The sequence below is a fragment of the Dama dama genome, chromosome 9 (assembly GCF_033118175.1).
Source record: "Dama dama isolate Ldn47 chromosome 9, ASM3311817v1, whole genome shotgun sequence".
Classification (NCBI taxonomy): domain Eukaryota; kingdom Metazoa; phylum Chordata; class Mammalia; order Artiodactyla; family Cervidae; genus Dama; species Dama dama.
The window spans coordinates 70,698,250-70,710,802 of NC_083689.1; the positions used below are offsets into that span (position 1 = coordinate 70,698,250).

Below are 12,553 nucleotides of genomic sequence, written 5' to 3' on the forward strand. Positions count from 1 at the left end.
TGCCTCCTGGGATTTTAGTTTCCCAATCACAGATTGAATCCACGGCCCTGCAGTGGAAGCTCTGAGTCCTACCACTAAACCCTCATGGAATTTCCCACACAGCTTTCAAGTGAGCCTCAATGAGTATTCCTTCCTCCAAAGGTACCACACATTTCTGCTCAGGTTTCTTTTCCTCTCTCTTTCCCTCACTGATGTTGCCCAGGAAAAGCTTGAAAAATTCCAATGTGTAAGTCCATGATTCTATTTAAATGAGGATTCCTCTCTCAAGAGATACAAATCCATTTTATATGAACTACCCAATTTCTATTGGTTCATTCATCATTGTATTAAGAGTCCATATTTTACTGAGAAAGTTCAAGCAGCAAAGTTCCAGTTTTCTCCTCAGCATAAGACAGGATTGTACTTACAGTAAGTACATCCATCGATGAACTTGGATTCGATCTGTGATTGGGAAATCCCACAAGCCATGCAGAGGGACCAAAAAAACAAACAAAAGCTGCGTGACTCAGTCAATACACCCCTTTGCTGAGCTGAAGAGAAGTACAGTACTTTCCAGAGGATTGCACTTACAGATGAGTTAGGAGGTAGCTTTCCAGCTTCTCTGGTGGTCTGTCACTGATTCTGTCTCTTTTTTCTTTATGGATAAAGATGGAATTCTAGTTAGTCCTTATCTCCTTGCCACAACTTTCCAGAGAATGTTGGGAAGTATCTTTAGAAGTTGAACTTCTCTAGTCTGCCAGTCTTTTGGCTGGATTTGATCTAGTCACTAAATAGATTACCAGGAGATTTTAGTGATCTGGAGTAGAATTTACTCTCTGCTAGGCTGCTTTTATTTTTTAATTGAAGTAGAGTGGATGTACAATATTATATAAGTTAGAGGTGTATAATGTAGTGATTCACAATTTTTAAAGTTTATGCTCCATTTACAGCTATTATAAAGCATTGGCTGTTGTACAATATGTCCTTGTAGCTTACTTCATACTTAGTGGTTAATATCTTTTAACCCCCTACCACTGTTTCTTCTCCCCCATTCCCTCTCCCACTGGTAATCACTAGTTTGTTCTCTCTATTTGTGAGTCTGTTTCCTCTTCAATTATATTGACTAGTCTGTTTATCTTTTAGATTCCACATGTAAGTTATTTCAGTAATACAGTATTTGTCTTCCTCTACTTGTTTCACTAAGCATAATACCCTCCAAATACACCCAAGCTGTTGCAAATGGCAACATTGTGTGGGTATATATACACACTGTAACTTCTTTATGCATTCATATTTATGGACAATTAGGTTGCTCCCATATCCTGGCAACTGTAAATAAGGTTTCTATGAATATTGGTGTGCATATATTTTTTGAATTATTGATTTTTTTTTGGTGGGGGAATATATAACCAGGAGTGGGATTGCTGGGTCATACCATAGTCCCATTTTTAGTTTTCTTATAAACCTCCATACTGTTTTCCACTAATGATGTACTAATTTACATTCCCACCAACAGTATACAAGGGTTCTCTTTTCTCCATATTCGCCAACATTTGTATTAGTGATCTTATTTATGAAAGCCATTCTGACAGGTTTGAGGTGATACCTCCATGTGGTTTTGACATTTTGATTTACATTTCCCTGAAGAATAATAATGTCAACCATGTGCCTCTTGGCCATCTGCATGACCCCTTTGGAAAAATGCCTACTCAGGTCTTCTGTCCATCTTTTAACATGGTTGTTTTTTGACGTTGAGTTGTATGAACTGTTTATATATCTTGGATATTAGCCCTTTATTTGTCATATCATTTGCAAATAATTTCTACCTTTCATTATGTAGCCTTTTTGTTTTGTGATGGTTTCCTTTGTTGAGCAAAACCTTTAAGTTTAATTAGTCCCCATTTACTTTTGTTTTTGATTCTCTTGCTTTAAAAGGAGAAGATGAAAGAAAACATAGCTATTTTTTTTTTTTAATGCACAGGTTTTCTAATTCAACATGTATTCTCTTGCATGCTGACTGCAACATGGGAAGACCCAACCTCCAGACATTCTGGTCATGGCATCCTGCTGCCAACCAGACCATTGGGTGTGACCTGAGACCTCAACACTCCCAGCTGCCTGAGCAATGTAAGCAGAAGTCCATTGTTCCCCTAAAACATGAGCAATGGCCCACAGATGACCCCTTGCTCCAAGGGGTCAGCATGCTGTTGGGAGCCAGACTGAAGCCCCTGAAAGGTTGGTGGCGGGTCAGGGAGTGGGGAAGAGGGTGGCCATGACTGCTCCTGGGACCTCTACAGCTGAGAGCTCAGCCTGAAGCAGGGTGTGGGGGATGCAAGGCATGGTGAGGGGGAATAAATGAGAAAAAAATACACTCATGACCAGGAGCGCCAGGCCCCAATAGCTCCCAGAGGCACAGCCCTGAGGACATAACAGGAAGTCATTTGGGCCCTGGGTGGAGCCATCTTGCAACCCCTCCATAGGATGGACCCAGGGCCTCTCTCTGGGTGAGGTCAATGTGTCACTCCAACCTCAGCCACGGACAGCATGTGGCGAATCAAGAATTTGGGGGTTCTGGGTGTGTAGCAGTGAGCATAGGGGTGCTGAAACATAGCAGGTGGGTGGTGATAGCCCAGACAGACTTTAGCTCATCATGACTGAGCCCTGGGCATTCAGTCTCCCCACCTGGGCCACCAGTCAGGCCCCTGACCTTAGACTCTGCCCAGGAAGCCAGGCTCAGCTGAACCCTCCCAGCCCCTGGGCCTAGTCCTGGCCTTGGCAACCTGGTCTCTCCCTCCCAGAGGGTCCAGCCTCACCTCCAGGGCCTTAGCAGTCAGCTTATTGTCCCAAGAAGGCCCCTGGTCACACCTGGGTTCCCCAACCCCATGGCAAGCAATTCTTGGCATAGAGGGTGCTTCAGGCATCGTCTCATCCACACCAATTAGGAACTGGGACCCTGGCCGGCTCCAGGGGGCGCTTAGTGCCAAGGGGACCAGGACTGGACTCGTGACCCCCAGCACAGGGCCCCTGGCACAGTTGGGACCAGGCCTCTTCTACACATCTCCCAGCTCTGGCTGCTTGATAGGGGCCAGCCCCAAATTCACTCAAGGCCCCCTGGTCAGATGGTCATAGGCCCCTGACTCAGCTACTCAGGATACAGTGTCTACTACTTGCTCCAGCTTGCTCCAAAGCAGCTGCCACCAGGTCTGCTTATCTTTCTCCAGGGCTGTGTCGGGGTCTCATCCTCGTACTTGGTGATGTAAGAGTAGATCTCATGAAGGACACTCATGCTATTGAATTGACTCTGGTCCAACGTGAGATAGGCACTCTTATCCAGGTAGCTGATGGCAGGCCATCCTGGTGATGCTGGCATAGTAAATCTCCACCTAGCTCTTGTAGCTAAGGATGTCCTTGGTGTAGAGCAGCTTCTGGGAGGGCAAGTCCTTGCCCAGCTTGTGTTCAGATGTGGAGCAGGAGTCCATGAAGGCCTAGGCCAGCACTGACGGGCAGGCGTCAGTGCTGCTGCTCTTGTAGATGTTGAATAGCACCTGTCGGTTCTTGATCATGTTCAACCAGAAGCACAGGAGCAGGCAGTTTTTCTTCCAGGTGTGATGCATATTTGCATCAGGTATCTCATGCCGAGTGCTCTGCTCGTCCAGGAAATCAAGCATATATTTGATGGCCAGCAGCAGGGCTGAGCCCCAGTGCATGCTGAAGATGGTTGGGAAGAGGGCATCCATGCACTTCTGTAGCATGCCCTTGATGGCCAGAAGCCACATGAGGAAGAACTTGAAGAACGTCTTGCTGCCTCAGTTGCCACTGAGTGGTTCCAGGTGGTCATGGTTCTTGACAAGGAACACTGCTACTTTTTATACCAAAGAGTGCTCTGCCCATGTTTTACTCTGGGAGTTCCATGGTGTCTGGTGTATTTACATCTTTAACCTATTTTATTTTTGTATGTGATATTAAAGATGTTCTAATTTCATTCTTCTACCTGTACCTGTACAGTTTTCCCAGCACCAATTTTTGAAGGCTGTCTTTTCTCCATTGTCTATTCTTGCCTGTTTTGTCATTGATTAATTGACCAAAAGTATATGATTCTGAATTTCCATCCTCTTCCATTGATCTGTGTGTCTATTGAGCCAGTACCATAATGTTTGATTACTGTAGCTTTGTAATATAGTCTGAAGTTGGGGAGTATGATTTCTCCACCTCTGTTCCCTTTCTCAATATTGTTTTGGCCTTTTGGGGTCTTTTGTATTTCCACATAAATTTTAAAATTGTTCCTAGTTCTTTGAAAGATATCATTGGCATTTTGGTAGGGATTGTATTGAATCCATAAATCGCCTTGGGTAGTATGATCATTTTAACAATATTAATTCTTTCAATCCAAGAACATGATATAACTTTCCATCTGTATTATCTTCAGTTGTTTTCCAAGTACAGGTTTTTCACCTCCTTAGGCAGTTTTATTCTAGGAATTTTATTCTTTTTGAGTTAGGCTGTTTTTAAAAGATTCAGTACAGGTCTTGATTTAGGGTCAGACTTTAGGCCTGAGAAGTCATATGAACTTTGAGACTGTTTATACAAGAAAGGACTTTAATTACGTGGGGCCAAACCCCTGATTCGTATATGAATAAACTGAAGACCAGAGAGAAATAGAGGAGAGCACCCACAGAAGTCACTCGGGGCCAATGCAGAAGTGAAAGCCAGGTTCACCTACTCCTACTCCACTGTTCCTCTTCCTCAACAAACATTATTTCACCTGTGTTTTTTGTTGTTGTTTGCACCACTCACCTTGTGGGATCTTAGTTCCCCAACCAGGGATATAAAGCCACAGCCTCTGCAAGCAAAGTTCAGTCCTAACCAGTGAACTGCTAGGGAATTCCCATTTATTTCACCAAATATTCATCAAGCATCCCATACTAACCAGTGGAACATTTTAAGTAGATAAAGCAAACCCACAATCTCCACCCTTCAAAGTTTAGGAAAACAAGCCACCACTTTCAGTATGAATGAAGTCATCATAGGAAACAAGCTTATGATTCAAGGACAAGGTGGAGTTACAGTAGGAGTATACAGTTAACAGATACACACTACTGTACATAAAATAGACAAGCAACAAAGTTTTACTGTATAGCATAGGAAACTGGTGACTCAGATGGTAAAGAATTTGCCTGCAAGCAAGAGAGCCAGGTTAGATCCCTGGGTTGGGAAGATTCCCTGGAGAAGGGAATGGCTACCCACTCCCAGTGTTCTTCCCATGGACAGAAGAGCCTGGCAAGCCACAGTCCATGGAGCTGCAAAGAGTCAGACACAACTGAGTGACTTACATTTCACACTATAGGGAACTATATTCATTGTCTTGCAATAAACTATAATGGAAAAGAATCTGAAATACATCCACACATACACATGTGAATCACTTTGCTATAAAACCTGAAACTAACATAATACTGTAAATCAACTGTACTTCAATTTAAAATACAGGAGTCAAGTTACACTCTGCCCCAATACAATTTATATACCTCTCTCACATATTAATACCACGTCCATTGACGTTCCCGGTGTTGAAGTTGTGAGTGAGAGGATGTCAGAAAATGGAATGTGAGCTAAGTGAGCTCCTACTCACACAGCTAGAGGGCACTGCCTTGTGTCAAATAGAACATCTCCCCAAATTATGACATGATGGGTCCTTTTTCTTCCTCCCCAAAACCCAAACAATCTTTTCTACTTAAAACACTGACATCAGTGATTTGTTTGGGGATGAAAACTTTCACTTTTAGCTATGTGCCTTGCTGCATTATTACTTGATTGCAAGTCATTTCCTCTGCATCCATTAGGGAAGATGGGTGGGTCAAAAAAAAAAAAACATGATAGCACTGGGCTTTCATCAGATGGTTAGCGTAATTTTCTGAAAGACTCAGTACTCTTCCAAACCAAGCCCACTGCAAGACTTGCACACCTGTTGAACTCCTGTGTTAGTAGAAGTTATTCAAAATGTATGCTGAGCTTTGTCAAAAGTTTTTTTTTTTTCCCCCCATTTATTTTTATTAGTTGGAGGCTAATTACTTTACAATATTGTAGTGGTTTTTGCCATATATTGTCAAAAGTTTTGTCAAGGCACTGCATTTGTAGTGAACATTGGGACTTACCACACTGACAACAGAACCCTCCAATTGTTAACTAGCTATGTTGCTAAAGAATGTCAACATTTTTTGGACTCTGTGGGAGAAGGCAAGGGTGGGATGTTTCAAGAGAACAGCATTGAAACATGTATATTATCTACGGTGAAACAGATCACCAGCTCAGGTTGGATGCATGAGACAAGTGCTCGGGCCTGGTGCACTGGGAGATCCAGAGGGATCGGGTAGAGAGGGAGGTGGCAGGGGGGATCGGGATGGGGAATACATGTAAATCCATGGCTGATTCATGTCAATGTATGACAAAAACCACTACAATATTGTAAAGTAATTAGCCTCCAACTAATAAAAATAAACAAACAAAAAAAAGTGTCAACATTTTAAAATTTCAAAACTTCAAACGTCAAAAATCAAAATGAATTATTTCGAGTGAAAGGAACACTATTGAAATAAACTGCTTTCCAAAATGACTGCCTTCAGAAAAAACATACATTAAGTCATATACTGAATCATATATTTCCTTAAAAATATACTATTGTTCTATTGTCATGATACTTCAAATACAATCACATCCTTTGCCACAACAATTCCATGTCCAGAATCATAAATATTGGAAGTATACAAATGCACATAAATTTTTGTATATTTGAAATGGGGGGAAAAAAAACTAAACATCTATGTGTGGGGAAGTGATTTAATAGATTCAGCACCTTTATCCTACTTAATACCACATAACTGTCTAAGTAAAGGCTGTTGTCCCATTCTCACAGGGAATGATGAGCTTCTGTAAGTAGTGGAAAAAATTAGGTTACCGTGTGTGTGTATGAGTGAAAGAGAGAGAGAGAAATTAAGAGAATAGCCTAGAACTTTCCAAAATCTAGAGCCACTAGCCACATGTGGCTATTGAGCACTTATGAAGTGACTAGTCAGAATGAACATGTCCTCTACAAGAAAAATACTCACTAAACTGTGACGACTTAAAATGAAGAAAACAAAACAAAACAAAAACAAAAAGAAAGAAAACAAAAACACTGCATATCTACTGGACAGTGCTGACCTAGGATTGTTCCTGGGGAGTGGTACTGGGGAAAAATTTTGATGAAGAGGCCAGGGAATAGGGATTTCCACCTTTAATTATTTTTCAGAGAACACTTAACTTAAATTTTAAAAATCAGAGTAGGAATCCAAGCAAAATTTATAGTTTAGTTGATATTATGTATTAGTCTTAATTTCTTAGTTTGACAGATGGTACCATGGTTATGTAAGCTGTTAACCAAGAAAAAAAAAAAAACTTCTGAATACAGGAACTCTGTACTATCATTGCAATTTTGCTGCAAATCTCAAATTATTTCAAAATAAAAATCTAAAAAAAAACAATGAGAAAAACAAGCACTCTAACAAGATGCATCTTCTGCTTAGAGATTCTTACTAGGAGTCTCAAAGTACTTACTGTAAAGTAACTCCCCTACCCACAGTTCCTTGTAAACACATTTGCTTCAAACAAGGCAGCTAGGATTACAAAAATATCATGTTGCTTATCTCCCACCTGAAATTCTGAAAACTCGATTCTCCCTTGGTGATTAGAAGCTGTCTGGCTGCTGCTTAGGTACCAGGAATTGTTGCTGCAGTAGGAGGCTTGCTCAGAGAACAGGAATGGTGCCCGCTCTCCAAAGACTTCACCGAGGCCTGGGCAGCTAGAAGTTTTCAAAGCCCCTTCACTTGCTCCTTGCTGCCTCATCGGCTCCTTGCTTCAGCCCTTGGACTAAAGCAACACCAAGGTCAAGAGATTTTTGCTAAGATCTCATCCTGAACTTTGAGATTAAAAAAATGAATACAAAAATGAATATTATTAGTATAACAACCTTCACTTATATTTATACAGGTGTTACTTTTTACTTAAAGGTTTCCAGAACAAGAAACTAAACTCAGCATCCAAATGAGTAGGAATGGCAGGTAAAACTGGATAATAAAATTAAAAACAGATTTGATATAGATATATAGATATATGGTTATTTCAGAAGGGGCCAAATGAAGATAAATTTAAACACTGCATTGCAGTGTAAAATACTTTTATTTTACATGAGGTAGGTTTAAAAGGCATGAAATGTGGAAATTACAAAGGACAACATGTCAGATTGTCATGAGGCATGTTGTTAAGTATAGACTATAAAGCTCTAACAAAATATTTCCCAAAGGTGACCCACCCACAAAACAATTATATTAAAAATAATGTGGGTATCTAAACAGACATTCTACCACCACAACCACACCTGCATAGCTTAAATAATTTTTTTAAACATCACTACTTTCTCTGGAAAAAAAATCACACCATAAGCAGAAGGAGCTTGACTAAGAATTTACGAAAGAAAACTGCTACTATGTAAATGAGTGACCTTTATAATTACAGGCAATACAACTGAAAAAAAGATGTAGAGGATCTAGAATCTTGAAAGTCATATTTCTGAATTCTTCTCTATTGCACAGCTTTTCCAGTGAAAACTTGTTAAAATCTGAGCTCCCCTTAAGCTTAAGAATTCTCTGATCAAGTGTTCCAGCTGCCTTTCTCATTTTTCCCTCTTTCCAGCTGATTTCCAGAAAAGAATGACAAAATTCTTCAAAATTACAGATCTAGGGCGTTTCTACTTACCTCTGGAAAGACTTTCTCAGTAGAAATCTGGAGACAAAATTAATTTGTATTCAGTTTAAAAAAAATTTCAAACTTAAGTGAAAATTAAATTTAAATGGAAATAAGCATAAGCGGATGTTCCCAAATAAATCAATGACAAGTCAAACCACTTGGAATTTCTGCCTTGGGAATTCTAACACTAAAAGTGATAGGCAGATAAAGCATGGCAATATCTTAAATTTTCAGTCTGAAAAGATCAGGGAACCTCTCTATGCCCTGTGGGTCTCTATGGCAGAGATCTAGGAGAAAAATTTTTAAGGCACTTCTAAGAGAAAAACCATACATTCAATCTTTTTATGTTGTTTCTAATTAAGTTACCACTTGTCGTCACCCAGACCCTTTGGGGGTTCCATGATAGTTTGTTATCTTTCTGCCATCTTCCTCATTACAAATGACTGATACAGAGTTAATCCTACCCTGAAAACCGGGGACCCAATCCCTGCTGGAACCACTCTTGACACATCTAGAGTGATGCTACACACTACTGCTGACTGTGACCCTGAACTTATCCAAAGTCTTCATTTCTTTCTATGAGGAGGAGGGTGGACAGGAAAACACTGCTATCATACTTAAATCAAATTTTTTATTACAAAAATTGGGGGAAATTATTCAAACAGTTATAGAAGCACACAAAGGGAAAAAGTGAAACTCTTGACTATTTGCCCCTGTGGAATAACCATATTAACTTTGGAATATGCTTCTGGAATATTTTACAGTAAAAGAAAAAAATAGAACTAACTACACTATTCGAGAACCTTTTTCTTTTTATAAGCAATATAGATTTCTCCTTTGACAAGTAACATAAGCTCTGTGAAACTAGGGATTTTGTCTGTTTCCTTCACTGTTATATTTCTAGGAACAAAAACACTGTCTGGCACAAAGTAGGTGCCAAAACATGTTCACTAAATGAATGAATAAGATCCTCCTTCCTGTTAGATCAGTCAGAAGTTCCATGGGGTCAGGGATGTGTCTATTTGGTCTCTGTGATCTCAGCACCAGAGAACCTGGCACAAGGTAAGCACTTAGCTTCTGTTGAACTAGCAAAACAATTCAATGATGAAACTACTTAATTTTTTTTTTACCTGTTCCAGTGTGTTGGCAATACCACAATAATCAGTTATTCCCCAATTCATGGAGAAAGTCTCTAACAAACACTGTTGCAATAGTTGTTCTTTACATTGTTTAAAGTTTTCTTTTTTTAGGATAAGAATCCCTATTGGAAAAAAAAAAAAGAAAGAATCTCTTTTGTGGGGCAATCATTGACCTGGTTTAAATGAGTTTTGAAATCTCTTCCATCAAAAATTTCATAAATTAAAAATACTTAATATTAATTTTTTAGCTTGTTTAAAAGCCACTGCCTGGAACTTTGAAAAATGATCTCCCTTTCAAATCTCCAGTAGAAAACCAATGCTTCCCAATCCTGTATAGATGCAGCCTGGACACTGTAACAAACAGGCTGCCTGCATCCTTGGTGACCAATATCTCCTGCATGCAACACAGTAGCAGTTTAGTCATCACCCAGAGAAGGCCATTTTCAGGCAGGTCTTTATTGTTGATTCATCCAACAGAAAGGAGAAAGACAGGAGAGTAACAGACTTCCAGGGCCTGAGCTGGAAGAAGATGCTGAGAAACTAAGAGCTGGACAAGACCAGAAACAGGAGCTTAAGAGTATTTTTGAACTTAAGAGTATTTCTGAACTCTCCAATGGAAAAGTTTTTCCAGAAATTTACCTTTCTGCTTATTTAATTTTTTCACTCCAAAGATATTAGGTAAATCTCTATTATGTGTCAGAGTTGTGCCATAACTGGGAAGGAAAAAAACAGGCAAGATGGACCTACTATCCAACATCCTGGCACTGAAGCTTAAGGACCATTGTCGAAGCACAAAGGGATCCAACTGACAAATAAAGACGGCTAGAGACCTTTACCTACTTTCCACCAGGAAACAGAATTTCTGTCCCAGTCATTGCTTCTTCTTTTATGAAAAACACTGCTCCATTTCTCTCCATGAATGGAGAAGTCGGTCAGAGATCTTTCCCTTTGAGTACACCCCAAGCAAAACTGGTCAACACACACTGATCGTACTTCCCTTTTCTCCAGGAGCATCTGCCACACCACAGGCCTTGCTGGGCCATCTTCTTAACTGAAACCAAGGAGAACTGTGCTTTGGCACTTACTGTTGCAGAGTCAACATTCAAGAAGTATAAAACATGAGGCTTTTAGGGAATCAAGACGATCTAGTCCTGCTCCAGTAGTTTCCTAACCTGTTCTGTGGATCACAGAGCTCTTTGAGAATCAGTGACCCCTTTAGACTTCCTGTATGGAAAAAGACACACATACATCTCAGCACGTAATTTCCCCTGTATTTTCAGGTGTTTCATGGACACACAATGTAATCGAATATCTAGAATTCCAGAGAGCCCATATTAATAATTCTTACTCTCGGTAAAAGCCCACTTGAGCACTAATGTCCCAGTTAGCAGTCTCTGAGTTGGGGGGATGGAACATAGAGGCAATGTAGTGCCTGTGTATTACCACACAGGTCCCAGCTCAATCCTCGAGTGAGCTAGTTATCTTTAAAATATGGAAAAACACTGCTCGGTGGCCAAGGACAGAATTTCTAAAATCAGTCAGCTGAACCATCTCATGTTTTCAAAGAAGACAACACCAAGCCCCAAAATGAAGTGGCTGAATCTGGTGGTGTTGAAAGGTGACAGCAGCCCAGAGGCTGTTAGGATTGCTGCCCACTCTTGACGGAGCAGCAATACTCGAATGGATCCTCCACTTCATATACATTTTCCTCAATGATATAGATGTTTTCCTCTGGGTGCATCCCCTCTGCTGCTGCATTTGCCAACCCTGAAGGAGAAAGGTTGGCCAAAGTGATGAGGCTGTGGAAATAAGGTATTGTAGTTGAGTTAAGCGTTTCCTGGACAACATGTAATAGAATTGAGAGAATGGGTTTTGCTGAAGAGTTAGCAACCAAGGCAGTATACCATCCTTGATCAGGTCCTGACTAGGAAGGGAAAACATAAAATAGCAGTGAAATAGTCTGGGGAATATTCTGTACAAATTCAAATTAGTCTGAAATTTCTTAGGTATAAAAGTGGAATTGTGTTACCTTAGAGAATATATTTATTCTGAGGAGTGCAGACTAAAGTGTTTATGTGAAGTGTCAAGATGTCTGAAACACCTGTACAAATGGTTCAGAAAAAAACATAATTGTGTACATTAAGAGAGAAACAAAGTGAATGTGACAAAATGTCAAATAACACACTCAAATTGCTTTGTTATTTCAATTATTATGTGGGTTTAAACAATTCCAAAAAGTAAAAGGAAAGTGTTATGGATCCAGTGAGAATTGAGTTTGAATTCTACCTCTGTTGCTTACCATCCATATGATCTAGGCTAAGTTGGATTTGTCTTTGCCATTTATTCATTCAAGAACTATTTAGTCTGTTACACACTGAGCCCATGCATCAAGAGATACAACAGTGAACAAAACACAAAAAGCTCCTGGAGGCTGTATATTAGTAAACTTAGGGCGTTAGGGTCCTCATCTATACAATGGGAAGAAGTGATTTTCTCTCACAGGGCTGCTGTAAGGAACATTTATCCATTCAATCCTCAAATATTTATGAAGTGTGTACTAAGAACCAGGTATTCACTAGGAAACACAGTTGTTAATGTGGCTGATAAGTTCCTAATTTTCTATGGAGTTTACATTTTAGGTAGAAATACAACACTAA

At 40.0% G+C, this 12,553-nt stretch overlaps 1 pseudogene; it reads right to left on the reverse strand.

The window, feature by feature from the left end:
- Positions 1–3,125: 3,125 nt before the first annotated feature.
- On the reverse strand, positions 3,126–3,860 carry LOC133061464 (plexin-A1-like; annotated as a pseudogene).
- Positions 3,861–12,553: the final 8,693 nt, after the last annotated feature.